The 13804-nt window shown below is 41.2% G+C and overlaps 1 protein-coding gene and 1 long non-coding RNA gene across 6 annotated transcripts in view; one reads left to right on the top strand and one right to left on the bottom strand.

The window, feature by feature from the left end:
* The window catches only part of LOC125637050 (uncharacterized), a 38415-nt gene that overhangs the window by 3611 nt on the left and 21000 nt on the right, over positions 1-13804 (bottom strand). The window lies entirely within an intron of this gene.
* Positions 1-13804, top strand: part of ARB2A (ARB2 cotranscriptional regulator A) — a 363334-nt gene that overhangs the window by 335382 nt on the left and 14148 nt on the right. The window lies entirely within an intron of this gene.

Genomic DNA, 13804 nt, shown 5'->3' with positions numbered 1-13804 from the left:
CTGGGTGACCAAATACTAATTTCATGATGGGATAAATAACATCCTTTTTAAAAACATTTATTAACACTTCAGTATATATTATAAAATGCTACCATGAGGTATCATGTAAATAAAATCATTTCACATATTGTCTACACACTATTTTACTTAACTTTTAAGAGCTCTGTGGAGCTCAAAAGCTTGTCTCTTTCACCAGCAGAAGTTGGTCCAATGAAAGATATTACCTCACGCACCTTGTCTATCTAAATGATAGCTTTTAAAAAGTCAATAGCCACAGATTTCTGATTGTCCGTGCACACTGTCATGAGTTTTAAAAGTTCATAATTGTGTATCATGGAACCCTCTTACATTGGAGTCCTTTTTTTTCCACAGTAAGGCTTTGATGTTGTGTAGATGTTCACTGTAACCCACAGTGCTGTTTGCACAATAGAATTCACACACCCTCTGAACAATGGCTTGGTGAACAGGCTTTATGTGGGAAATTATGGGGGCTGGAGGGGGACATAATCCACCCACAGGAAGTTACAGTGCTACGGTGTAGGTACACATCCAGTGGCCTCTCTTTTAGCTAGATCCAAAGGTTCCTTACGCCTCCTTATACTGAACTCATTGGAAGCCTGTCTCAGTCAACATATGGCAGATGCAGAAATCCCATTGCATGGCTTTTTTGCCTGCCGGTAGCCCACTGTGTTAGGCTTCTGCAGGTGGATGGCAGCTTGGAGAACCTTGTACAGATTTCTACTCTGACAGAATTCAGGAGTTTCACTCTTCGCTATAAGGAGTTTCTCTGCCCTAAGTCCTTTGCTTTGGCTGCGCTACACTCAACTATACTTTAGCCAAAGGTGTCTCTATGCCACATTTGTGCTTTCTGTCCCTGTGGTTGCCAAAGCCCAGTCTGGACACTGGTGCAAATTAGAGCAGACCCCGAGCTATTATAACTTGTGCCAGCTGGTAATAGCCCGCTCAGCTGCCACTGTCCATATCTACCAGCATGTCCCCTACATGCAAGGATGTGCACTGAGGGGCCTGTCTCAGAGCCATCTATGCAAACTCTGCACCGTTCAAGGAGTCCCCCAGCTGACCAATTACCAAAAAGGCTGGAACAGCACGAAGGAACTGGAAATGGGGAGGCTGATCTTGTGTTTTATATCTGCATTCACTGTCAGTGAGTTTTATTGTATTTGTGTAATAAACTAGATCTGTTGTTGTATGTCAGCGCGTATGTGCTTATATGAAAGAGTTTTTTAAACTATTCGATTCAAAGAAAGAAAGGTTTTGACTAGAACGAACCAACCGAAAGCTAAAAATCTAGACTAGTACTCTATTCATTTATTTCATTGTAACTACTCTCTTTCTTCTAATCGCTGAATATCTTAAAGTGCCATTTTTAGCCCAGGTTTTTAACCTTTACTCTTTCTCTTTTGTTCAATTTATTAATGTAGTTTTTCTGTTCTATTTATATCACCAGGGCCAAATATAGCCCCAGACTACCCTATTAATGTTAATGACAGTTCCTTCTTATACTGAGAGCAGTATATGGTCCTTACTGTGTAAGCCAGGTAGGATTAAGAGAGGCAAACAGGTGGATTCCCACTCTTCTGGGATATAGCTGACTGCCATCAGGTGCTTTAATAACTAATAGTATAAAATGATAACTGCAGTAGTACTATCCTCCTGTTTCCATCCTGCTTCACAAACCTGCATTGGCTGATGCAAGCTTATTTTGGGCAATATTGGAGGGTGAGGTGTTGCAGGGGAGGGTCTGTCCTAACAAACATACAAAATATTATGTCTGGCTCTACGGAGGTAATATCCTAGAAACTAGAGATAACATGTTTTAGGACATCTTACCCTTCCCTACTATTGCTGCGCATGATTCTATAACTTCCTTTGGAAGATTAGTCCACCGTCTAAAGGGACTCATATATTTGCCCTGATATTCAGCCTAAATTTTAATGTATTTCGTGTTATCCTGTTATGCCATCTTGGATCCTCTATAAACTATTTCCTTCCTTCCTTTTAAGTGATTATTATACTCATGACTTAGTTCTTTATATATTCCCCCAGAAGTCAATGCTTTTATGTTTAGACATTTTTGTTGCTTTTTTCTTAAATCTTTCAAACTGTTGACTTCTTTGTGGTATTGAGGTGTCTAGAATTGTATCCAGTGTGCATGGATACACATGGTCAGTGGTTTTCAAACCTCTTGAGCCAATGGACCCGTTGCCCACTTTTTCGAAGTTTCTCATTCTCCCTGTAAAAAATATTTACGGATTTGTATTGAGAGACTTTTTTTCTCTCTTTCTTCTTCAATCTTGCTGGTGATGCTGCAGGAGTGTTTGCTCTTTCAGAGGTTTTGGAACTGGGGCTAAACTGGCAGAACAAAATATTCGCAAAAGACTGAATAATTTCCAAGAAACACTTTCCAATTTTAGATGGATGTTGATGAGGTCCTTACCTGAGGAATTTAAATAAACAAAATGTACCCTTGTTTTGATACAACCTGGTATTTTCCAAGGTAAAATATTTAATTGATTTAAAAAAATAACTTTATGATAGAGAGACAGTTTAATCACATCTACATAAGTGGATGAATTCCATCAGAGACAGGGAAATTCACTCACATGCAAATGTGAACAGCACATCTGGACTTTCATTATATACCCATTTCCATCTGCTTATAAATTTCTGAAAAAAATCTTCTTTCTGGATTACATTTTCCATGCTTGCTCTTAGGCCAGAAATAGTTTGTTTTTTTGGGTTTTTTTAGGAAAGAATTATTAAAATCCATTCATTTCCTGGAGTTATGGAAAGGTGAATAAAGAAATATTTCCCATTTTAGTAAATTTAGAGCGTTTTTTCTTCTTGTACATGGCATCAAAATGGCTGCTCTTTACAACTGGAAACATTCCAACTGTCTATCTTCACTGAGAACTAAGCCCTGAGTTTAACAGAGCTTAAGGCCATCCTGGGTCTTTTGATCATCTAATTTGACCTCCTGTATATCACAGTTCATTAAATTTAAATACCCAAATACTGAGTCTGGTGACTTTAGTTAGAGCAAAGCATTTCAGTCCTCAGGAGACTAAACCGTTGTGAGCAACACACAGGAAGAGAACAGGAGGGATGAGGTGCCACTAATGCCCAAGTCTTCTACAATTATTATGTGAGTTTATACCCAGATGATCGTAGCAGGTGATCCATACCCAATGTTACAGAGGAAGGAGAAAAGTCCTAAGGTCCCTGCCAATCTGACCTGCAGAAAAATTCCTTTCCCACCTCAAATCTGGTGTCCCATCTCCAGCTGTGGCCAATCTCTGGTGATTCAGTGGAAGGTGGGAGGGAAAAAAAATACATCTGGCCAATTGTGCAGTGGGGAGGGGAGAATTTCATTTCCTGACCCCTGCATGTAAAGTGTGGTAGTAACTTAATAAATATTGGAGCCACTAAACTCCCTGGAGTGCTAAGGGAGAAACCTAACTAATATCTGCTTCAATAGTTTTCATCACAGTAAGATTTCAATGCAGAATGCTGACACTGGGATAGATCTCATTCCCATTAAAGTTAATGGCGAAATTCTCTCATTGAGTAAGATCAAGTTCATATGGAATGTGATATTAGCTGCTCCGCTAAGGACCAAATCATAAGGTGTGGAGTACCCTTAATTCACTTTGAAGTCAATGGGATTTGAGGGTCAGCAGCAGCTCACAATCAGACCTTGGAGTAGCAGTGTAGTTAATATCTGTGGAGAAAGTTCTCAACCTAGAAAGTTTTCTCTGCAGAATTATTTCAGTGCAAAGAGATTTATATTGAAAACCCTCTGCTCTGGTGCAGCATGGAAAGCCTTTGTCCTGCATATCTTGTAAACTCCACAGGATGGAACCACTGTTCTGCATAATTTGTAAGTGCCACAGAAGGAGATTTTTGTCCTGCACAGTTGGCAAACGCTGAAGGAGGACACCTTTGTCCTGCACAGCTGGTAATCACTGCAAGAGCAAATTATGGGGAATCTGTTAGTGAAGCCAGCAGAGCTTGTACATTCTGCAAGCTCGGTAATTTCAGTTGAAGGAGTTTGTAAACTCTTCTAGCCAAAGAGCTCTGTTGTTTTTGGATTTTTTTCCTTGGGGAGGGCGGCGAGGGAAGAAAAGGGAAATTAAACTACAGTCATAAGTGTATGTACAAACAAACCCTGAGATGACTGATTGATCAATTGCTCACTCATTTTTGTACGTACATTTTTGTAAACATGGTAGCATTTTTTTATTTCCTGTCTTTATTTGTATGCTACTTAGCTTCCTCCTTCTTATTTCTCTGTCCTTACTAGTGTTTCCTTTACCTCCAATTTAATGTATCATCTGCATAATTGATTTAATTAATTAATATCCAGTTTGTTCATTCTTCCAGATCATTAATAATCATGTTTAAAAGAAACGAACCTATTACCAATCTTTTGACACTTCTCTAGACACCTCCCCCAACCCACTGCTTAGATATTTATCATTACTCATTGTTCATAGTGCTTTATCCAGTTTTCAAGCTAAGTGACATTGCTCATTTCCAAGACAGTTTGAATTAGTTTAACAAGTACATTTTCATAAGACAATGAACCAAATGCTTTACTTCAGTCTTGATAAAGTGGGCCTGATTCGCCGTTATGCTACTCCAGATTTAAGCCTGTATAACTCCAAAGTAATACAGTCTAGAATCAAGTGCAGTGTATAAATCTACATCTACTGCAGTCTAGATATAATGCCTATATCTATGTCTGTATTGCTATCACTATCAATCTCTAGTTAGCTAGTGATAGCTATACAACAATCTAAAAATAGAGATAATGGTAACCACCAGACCACTAGAGTGCTGAAAGCTATAATCCATTGTGAGTGTCTTCACCAGGTTGCAGGCTAGGTAGAAATGGCACACAGCCAGACCTATAGAGAAAGGCACCATAACGGATAGTCCCATCGTCTACTAATTTTTATGATTCAGTCAAGAAAAGTGATTGATTTTGGGATCTTTATTGCTATAAATCTATACTTGTTTAATCCTAATGTCCCTATTACCAAAAGGTGCTAGCAGATTTTTTATTTTAATAATGTTCTATTATTTTGTTAAGATTTGAAGTTAAATTTATCAGATGGTAATTTATCTTTATTTGTTTTTTAAAGAAAATTAGCACCACATTTTCTTTTCTTTTTTTCCACTCCTCTGGTACCTACCTGCTTCTGCATGAGTTTTCAGAAATAATTGCCAGCAGTTCAGCAAGTTCATTAGCTGATTCCCTTAAGATGCTGAGATCCATGTCATCCAGACCTGATGATTTGTATATTCAGTTTTTCCAAGTATTCCCTTTCTGTTTTTTTTTTACCAACAGCTGTATTGACAAGGTCTTTATTACTTCTAATTGTCAATACCTCTTTTCTTTATTGTTCCTGATATACTGATTTTGAAATCAGTTCACCATCTTAACCATATTAGAATAATTGTTTATTTAATCTCATTTAATAACAGATCTACTTTCTCCTTAGTATTCCTTTTCCTTCTGATATACGGTACTTGTTAAATATATAAATATAGCTCTTCCTGTTCCCCTTTATCCCTTTGGCTAACATTAAATCATTCTCGTCTTTACTACCCTTATCTTTTCACTCGAATCCTTAGCTGACAGTCCATATTTTTATTAGGATACTTGCCTGATACCCCTTTTCCAAGATAGATTCTTTTTTACCCTCAGTTCTTAGAGCAGTCCCTCAGAAAGTCACATTGGCTGCTTTTGTTGGCATATTATAGGATGTTTAGCTGTGTTCTACACTCATGGATTTTCATGTGTCTTCCCATTACAGCCTGCTCCTTAGATTTTACAGGTCCCCAAGCAATTTATTCCTTGAAGCCTTTATACCACTGTATTCTATCAACCCATTGCTTAGTATAGTTTATTCAAATAGCTTTTAATCACTTGGTATGAATATTTCCTATTATGTCACATTCCCAAACAGTTCTTTCTATTGGTAAGAAGTAGATTCACAATGGCTTCTCATGTAGCTAATGTAGATCGATCTAGTAGCTAAGAATATGATTGTGATCTAGGAAGCCCTAGATTTTATTTATGATTCTGCACTGACTTGCAGAAGGGATAAAAACCTCATGTCTCTGGGTTTAAACCAATCTCTAACTATGAGGAATTAGGATGAGATGTTCAGGGGGGCACATTATCCCACATCTGCTTGCTAGGGGTTCTTGCATCTTCCTTGGAGGCATCTGGTGACAGAATACTGGACTAGATGGCCCATGGGTCTGATCCAGCATGGCAATTCCTGTGTTCCTAGGACCTTGGATAAGTCAGTTGTTGTATCTCTGCCTCAGTTAACCATCCGAACATAAGGATAATAATCATCTTTGTAAAGTACTTTAAAATCTGCACATAGAAGATGCTATATAATTGCAAAAAATGTGTTATAAAGTAGTTCGGTATAGTATTCTCTGTGTTCTTGATCATGGAGTAACATAGATATTTCTTTGGTGATCAATGTTTAGTTCTATTTTGTTACCCAACAGATGTCTCAGTACGTTTTGTTTTTTTTTAACTGAGTGCAGGATCCTGTGAGTTTGGACTCCTGTATAGTTGGTCCCTTAACTTGTCAAGTTCATTCTTTATTCCTGAAGCTCCAGAAGATGTCCAATTTCACCTTTATTTTATATTACTTGTAACTTTACCCAAAGTACTTTACTGATACTCTTTTAATTTGTATTGGTTAGAGCTGAGTGAATTTGGAAATTCCATCCTGTGAGAAATTCTGACATTTCAACATGATTTTGTCTCAAATAAAGATGATAAAATGAAATTTCAATTTTTTTCACAGAATGGAAATTCTGAACAATTTTAATTTGGAAATGTCTAAATGTTTTGTTTTTACATTTTTGATCACAGTTAAATATTTTTACTTTTCCAAAATTGAAATGTTTCTGAATGGATCTGAAATTATTTGTTTTGAGTCAGATATTAAACTGCATTTTCCCACAATGGTGCATTGCCTAATAGGAGTTATGGCACAGGAGCCTTTTGACTCCATTCTCCTTTATGGGCCAGGCTCCCTGCCCCAACTACATTTCCCACAATGCACCAAATCATGTGACTCCCATGTTACCCAGCACAGCATGATCAGAGGAAAGTCCACATTGCATTAGGAGAGCTATCAGTTCTCTAGGAAGCCGGACCCAGAGGAGAGAATGGAGGGGCCGAACTCCAACTCTCATAGGGCAATATGCCACAAAGGATATACAGTTTAATGTTTCGTTGAACTGATTTGAAACAAAACATTGGAGGTCCATTCAAAAAATGAAATATTCTGATTTGGGTCAAACCAACCCAAAATTAAATATGGGGAAAATAAATATTTTCAGCAAAATCAAAATGATCCTTTGGAAAATGTTGATTTTGTGAAACCCATATTTTCTGTCAGAAACTCATTCTAATGGAAAATTCCCAACCAGCTCTACTGTTGGTTTTGCAAATATTTATGACATATAACGCTAACTCTTCTATTCTTCCCTTTCTGTCTTCCTTGTACAGATCATACTCTTCAGTGTTACTATTCTGTTTGGAGAACAATACCACCAAATCTATTATGCCTACTAGGGCATTTAATATAACTTCTAGCTCATGTTGCATATGTCCAGTATGCCTTGAAATTTTCTAGATTTTTTGCATAAATAATAAAGGTACTACCTTTATAGTGTTTAATTTTATATGACACATTTTGCTCTCCCTTCAATGGGAGCTGAAGGTACATATTTGAGGGCAAATGTTGACCTTTAAAGGGCCATGAAGGGCAGTGTAGAGAGCAGACAAGGTAACAAGGCTGAGTTTTTGTTTTTGTCTTTTCTGTATTACTCAAGCCAAGAGTCATCATAATCCTAGAAACTAAACAGCCATGGTAGTGATTTTATCACCAGGGAAATTGTTCATCTGTCAGTAAGATTGTTGCTAGGAAAGGAAAAATAAAGAGAGGGAGCTAAAATTGCCTTAGACCATTGAGTCATCAGGCCCTCTAGATTCAAAGCCTGAATTGTTTTTGGAGAGGGGTGGGGTAAGAGAGTTGCTGTAGGAAAGCTTAAATTGATCAGTGTCTCAATAACGTTGGTGTGTGATCTCTGAGGAAATGAGACGGGTGCATGGGAAAAGGAGAAATGGAGGAAGGGAGGGGAAGGATATTAAAATAAAGTTTTTTGGACATTGTTTTTGTCATTCTGTGTTTCTGAAGATGGCCAATGATAAAGAATAAAACAGTGTTATATTCTCTGCATCCAATTTAATCTAAATCTAGGCCAACAGAAATGAATATTGGTGTGTGTAGAGAGAGAGAAGTCTGGAGTGGCAGAGTACTGTGTGTATGCCTTTTGGGGTGTGGTAGTGGAGCTGTGTGCATAGGAATCAAGGGTGAAGAGGTGGAGGCTGTCTGCCTAGAGAGGCTCAATATGGCACTAAATGCGTGCAAGGACAAGGAATCTTAGGTGGTACAAATGGCTGTATGGGGAAGACTGCCTACGCAAGAGTGGTTAAGGAATACGTGGTGGCGAGGTGTCTGTACGTGGTGGCTTGTGGAGAGATACTGTTCTTGTGTAAGGAGTGTCTATATTTGTATGTAGTAGCAACATGTCTTTATGTAAACTGGTCTCTGTAGGGGTTGACTCTTTGTGTAAGGGGTGTGTGGTGACAGTGGATTGTCTCCCTATAAGGGTGCCTTTTAGACAGATACGTGGAGGATTGCAGGTTGTCTTTTTGTGAAGGAGGAGCTATATCTTTATGCGGTGGTGAGGTGTCTCTTTGTGATAATGAGGTGTTCCTGTATAGAGTTGGGAAGTCTGTGTAAAGTGTAATTTTGTGGTGGTTGTCTGTGTAGGTTCAGCGGTAGTCAGTTATTTTTGTCAAGGTCCAAATTTCTTGGTAAAGCTATAGTCAAGTTCCAGACTCCAGAGGAACATTTTTTCACACTGCAATAACAACAATGCTAATAATAAGTAAATAAAAAGATTTCACGGTCCTGGTTGTCCAGATTTGGCCCACGGTCCACCTGTTGACGACTACTGGTATAGGGTGCGATAGATTTGTCTGTGATGAGCATGATGTCTGTGGATGTGATGGATTGTCTCCAGGTAAAGGGTGTCTGTGAGGGAATACCTGCATTTGGTGCTGGGTTTTTTTATTTAAAAGGTGATTGTGGAGAAATTTCTGTGAGATGTGATGGATTGTCTGTGTAATGGATGTCTGTGTTTGGAGGGAGGTATATGTATGTGATGTGGATTGTCTTTTCTAAAAGGTGTTAGTGGAGAAGTGGTATGTGTATTAGCTGATTGCCTTTTTGTGAAAGGTATTTGTGGGGTGGGGAGATATCGATGTGTCATGTGGATTGTCTCAGTAAAGGATTTCTGCGGGTGGACATATGTAGCGAATTGTTTTTGAAAAAAGAAAAGGAGTACCTGTGGCACCTTAGAGACTAACCAATTTATTTGAGCATGAGCTTTCGTGAGCTACAGCTCACTTCATCGGATGCATACTGTGGAAACTGCAGAAGACATTATATACACAGAGACCATGAAACAATACCTCCTCCCACCCCACTCTCCTGCTGGTAATAGCTTATCTAAAGTGATCATCAAGTTGGGCCATTTCCAGCACAAATCCAGGTTTTCTCACCCTCCGCCCCCCCACACACAAACTCACTCTTCTGCTGGTAATAGCCCATCCAAAGTGACCACTCTCTTCACAATGTGTATGATAATCAAGGTGGGCCATTTCCTGCACAAATCCAGGTTGTCTCACCCCCTCACCCCCCTCCAAAAACCACACACACAAACTCACTCTCCTGCTGGTAATAGCTTATCCAAAGTGACCACTCTCCCTACAATGTGCATGATAATCAAGGTGGGCCATTTCCAGCACAAATCCAGGTTTTCTCACCCCACCCCCCACCCCCATACACACACAAACTCACTCTCCTGCTGGTAATAGCTCATCCAAAGTGACCACTCTCCCTACAACGTGCATGGTAATCAAGGTGGGCCATTTCCAGCACAAATCCAGGCTTTCTCACCCCCTCCCCCCCCGGGACACACACACACAAACTCACTCTCCTGCTGGCAATACCTCATCCAAACTGACCACTCTCAAAGTTTAAATCCAAGTTTAACCAGAACGTCTTGGGGGGGGGGGGGGGGTAGGAAAAAACAAGGGGAAATAGGCTACCTTGCATAATGACTTAGCCACTCCCAGTCTCTATTTAAGCCTAAATTAATAGTATCCAATTTGCAAATGAATTCCAATTCAGCAGTTTCTCGCTGGAGTCTGGATTTGAAGTTTTTTTGTTGTAAGATAGCGACCTTCATGTCTGTGATTGCGTGACCAGAGAGATTGATGTGTTCTCCGACTGGTTTATGAATGTTATAATTCTTGACATCTGATTTGTGTCCATTTATTCTTTTACGTAGAGACTGTCCAGTTTGACCAATGTAAATGGCAGAGGGGCATTGCTGGCACATGATGGCATATATCACATTGGTGGATGTGCAGGTGAACGAGCCTCTGATAGTGTGGCTGATGTTATTAGGCCCTGTGATGTGTCCCCTGAATAGATATGTGGGCACAGTTGGCAACGGGCTTTGTTGCAAGGATAGGTTCCTGGGTTAGTGGTTCTGTTGTGTGGTATGTGGTTGTTGGTGAGTATTTGCTTCAGGTTGGGGGGCTGTCTGTAGGCAAGGACTGGCCTGTTTCCCAAGATTTGTGAGAGTGTTGGGTCATCCTTCAGGATAGGTTGTTGATCCTTAATAATGCGTTGGAGGGGTTCCACATACCACACCACAGAACCACTAACCCAGGAACCTATCCTTGCAACAAAGCCCGTTGCCAACTGTGCCCACATATCTATTCAGGGGACACCATCACAGGGCCTAATAACATCAGCCACACTATCAGAGGCTCGTTCACCTGCACATCCACCAATGTGATATATGCCATCATGTGCCAGCAATGCCCCTCTGCCATTTACATTGGTCAAACTGGACAGTCTCTATGTAAAAGAATAAATGGACACAAATCAGATGTCAAGAATTATAACATTCATAAACCAGTCGGAGAACACTTCAATCTCTCTGGTCACGCAATCACAGACATGAAGGTCGCTATCTTACAACAAAAAAACTTCAAATTCAGCAGTTTTTCACTGGAGTCTGGATTTGAATTCATTTGCAAATTGGATACTATTAATTTAGGCTTAAATAGAGACTGGGAGTGGCTAAGTCATTATGCAAGGTAGCCTATTTCCCCTTGTTTTTTCCTACCCCCCCCCCCCCGACATTCTGGTTAAACTTGGATTTAAACTTGGAGAGTGGTCAGTTTGGATGAGCTATTGCCAGCAGGAGAGTGAGTTTGTGTGTGTGTGTGTGTCCCGGGGAGGGGGGGTGAGAAAGCCTGGATTTGTGCTGGAAATGGCCCACCTTGATTACCATGCACGTTGTAGGGAGAGTGGTCACTTTGGATGAGCTATTACCAGTAGGAGAGTGAGTTTGTGTGTGTATGGGGGTGGGGGGGGGGTGAGAAAACCTGGATTTGTGCTGGAAATGGCCCACCTTGATTATCATGCACATTGTAGGGAGAGTGGTCACTTTGGATAAGCTATTACCAGCAGGAGAGTAAGTTTGTGTGTGTATGGGGGTGGGGGGGGGGTGAGAAAACCTGGATCTGTGCTGGAAATGGCCCACCTTGATTATCATGCAGATTGTAGGGAGAGTGGTCACTTTGGATGAGCTATTACCAGCAGGAGAGTGAGTTTGTGTGTGTGGTTTTTGGAGGGGGGTGAGGGGGTGAGACAACCTGGATTTGTGCAGGAAATGGCCCACCTTGATTATCATACACATTGTGAAGAGAGTGGTCACTTTGGATGGGCTATTACCAGCAGGAGAGTGAGTTTGGGGGGGGGGGGGGCGGCGGAGGGTGAGAAAACCTGGATTTGTGCTGGAAATGGCCCAACTTGATGATCACTTTAGATAAGCTATTACCAGCAGGAGAGTGGGGTGGGAGGAGGTATTGTTTCATGGTCTCTGTGTATATAATGTCTTCTGCAGTTTCCACAGTATGCATCCGATGAAGTGAGCTGTAGCTCACGAAAGCTCATGCTCAGATAAATTGGTTAGTCTCTAAGGTGCCACAAGTACTCCTTTTCTTTTTGCGAATACAGACTAACACGGCTGTTACTCTGAAACCTGTTTTTGAAAAGTGCATCTGCGTTGGGGGGTAAATGTGTTATGGTGAGGGAGATGTGTGTGCAAAGGGTGTCTCTGAAGCGGGGTATCTGTGTGGGGAGTGGTGGTGTCTGTGAAAGGCATATATGTGTGGTGGTGGATTGTCCTTGTGTAAACAATGTCTGTAGGGGGATAGCTGTGTGGGGTGTCTTTGTTAGCAGTGCCTTCCCTTGTCTCTGTTTGTTGCTGCAAGGACTCAGGGTAAGTTGTCAGTAGCAGCTCTTTTAGGGGCCACTCCCATCACGAAGTCACCCACCCACCCCACACTATAGATCTCTCCCCTGGACAGGCCAGGGCCATCATGTCCTTTATTGTTGTAACTCCCAGATTGTGATACTGTCACAAAACTGTTGCTAGGCAACAAATGTGGTTACCAAGTCTCAGCGAATAGCTGAAGGGGAAAGCGAAGTGTTGCACCATTGTAGAGTAACCATAGCAATGACCTACTATTACAGACTAAAGAATTATCATTAACAATGTTAAAGTATCAAACGGAGGCCCAGGATCCGAGACTTCCAGGCAGCATCTCTGCATAATTGGGTTATCTAGGAAGAGATCCCGACTCCTTCAGAGCACTTGGCTCCTTGTCTGTATGAGAGGGGGGGGGGGGTTGTTAATATTATCGTTTGTTTGTATTTATAAAAACAAATGTGCCGTGCAGTTAAGGGCCCACGGGTAAGACAGTAAACCACATGCGCATAATACAGCTTACACAAATGCATTTTTGCGCTGGGGGAAGGAACCGCAGAAAAGGTTCCCTTTTCTGCCGGGGCTTCCTGGTAACAGGGCTGGTTACCGTGATCGTTATTTGTTGTTGAAAGCCATCTAGTCTGACTGCCTCTCTTTAAATCAATGCCAAAGGGGAACCGGGATTCAGTTACCGAAGCGGTTACTCGTGTCCTAAAAACTCAATTGCGTTGTCTTCAAGTTGGGCCAGACACTCGGCCCCTGTCATGAAACTGACCTTGGAAATGCAAGTGCCAATTTAGCGGTGGGCTTCTGCTTTTTACCCAGGGCTCTTCCGGAGCTGGAATGACATGAAGTGATCGCTGGTAGCTCCCGATGGACTCCATAGTTCTCCCCCTTTTGTCTGGAGTGCCTGAGAATGTATTGTAACGAGAGGCTCCCCTGTAAACAGGAGTCACAGCAAGCGTGATCTGGGGCAAACCAGGAGGTCATAATGTGTGTCTTACCTTGTGAACTTACTCGCTTGTTGAGGGTGCTCGGCAAAACGCGTGACTGGTCCGTAGCGCGCTGTGGAACGAAAGGACTTTAAATGTGCTTTAGGGACTCCAGTCTGGGACGGTCCTTCGCAAGGCTTCGCTTGCCAGAGTTTGGGGCGGGGGGGGAGTGATAAGCACACGCCCTTTTCGGTCTTGTTTTTAGTGCATCGCTCTGCTCTTTTCCGAGCGTGTAGTCAAGGCGTGTAAGTAAAACCCTGCGCACTACTCGACACGAGAATACACCTGTGAGTGATGTGATCAGACAGGTAATGTGTTCAAATCCCTCT

Source organism: Caretta caretta, chromosome 5, assembly GCF_965140235.1.
Source record: "Caretta caretta isolate rCarCar2 chromosome 5, rCarCar1.hap1, whole genome shotgun sequence".
In the NCBI taxonomy this organism is placed as follows: Eukaryota; Metazoa; Chordata; order Testudines; family Cheloniidae; genus Caretta; species Caretta caretta.
This window is presented reverse-complemented; position numbering and strand designations above follow the sequence as displayed.